The sequence below is a fragment of the Hippocampus comes genome, unplaced genomic scaffold (genome assembly GCF_001891065.2).
Source record: "Hippocampus comes isolate QL1 unplaced genomic scaffold, H_comes_QL1_v1.1 scaffold94, whole genome shotgun sequence".
NCBI lineage: Eukaryota > Metazoa > Chordata > Actinopteri > Syngnathiformes > Syngnathidae > Hippocampus > Hippocampus comes.
Genome location: NW_017806059.1, coordinates 358,429 through 358,694, shown reverse-complemented (window position 1 = coordinate 358,694; position 266 = coordinate 358,429).

Sequence of the window (266 nt, the reverse complement as noted above, 5' to 3'; positions counted from 1 at the left end):
TACCAACAAGGCGTTTTTCCAGGAACTTAACTCGTGTCCTACAACTACAGCAACTACAATAAAACCCAGCAGTAATAAAAGATTAATTCGTCGCTTTTCGTTTTCAACAAAGAGAGTGTCGCTAAAATGATTGGAAGTCGTCTCCAGTTCAATTTAGAACATAATGAGAAATTCTCATTGAGAATTGAAAGTGCTCCCACGGATGCCGACACTAAAAGATCGGTGATTGGCTTATTTCGATGTCAATCTAACAGGAACACAGGCTC